This window comes from Austrofundulus limnaeus, unplaced genomic scaffold (assembly GCF_001266775.1).
Source record: "Austrofundulus limnaeus strain Quisiro unplaced genomic scaffold, Austrofundulus_limnaeus-1.0 Scaffold1018, whole genome shotgun sequence".
Taxonomy (NCBI): Eukaryota; Metazoa; Chordata; class Actinopteri; order Cyprinodontiformes; family Rivulidae; genus Austrofundulus; species Austrofundulus limnaeus.
In genome coordinates this window covers 44377-44622 of record NW_013953420.1, presented here as the reverse complement: position 1 = coordinate 44622, position 246 = coordinate 44377, and positions in this window count along the sequence as shown.

Genomic DNA, 246 nt, shown 5'->3' with positions numbered 1-246 from the left:
CACAGTGAGTCACCTCAGCCCAGCAGACACCACAGTAGACCTTCACAGGTCCACAGCTGGTCTTTACTGGGGTCCAACAGGATGACTGTGTGAGACACCTGATAGAAGTGAGACAGGTGAGACAGGTGGTCATAAAGTGTGTCTGACCTCAGAGCTGCTAGTGGAATGCTGACTGCTGGGGACGTTCATCTCCTCCCAGGTAAGATTCATCATCCTGCTGGAGCCTGCTGTCACCTGCTGGGTCAC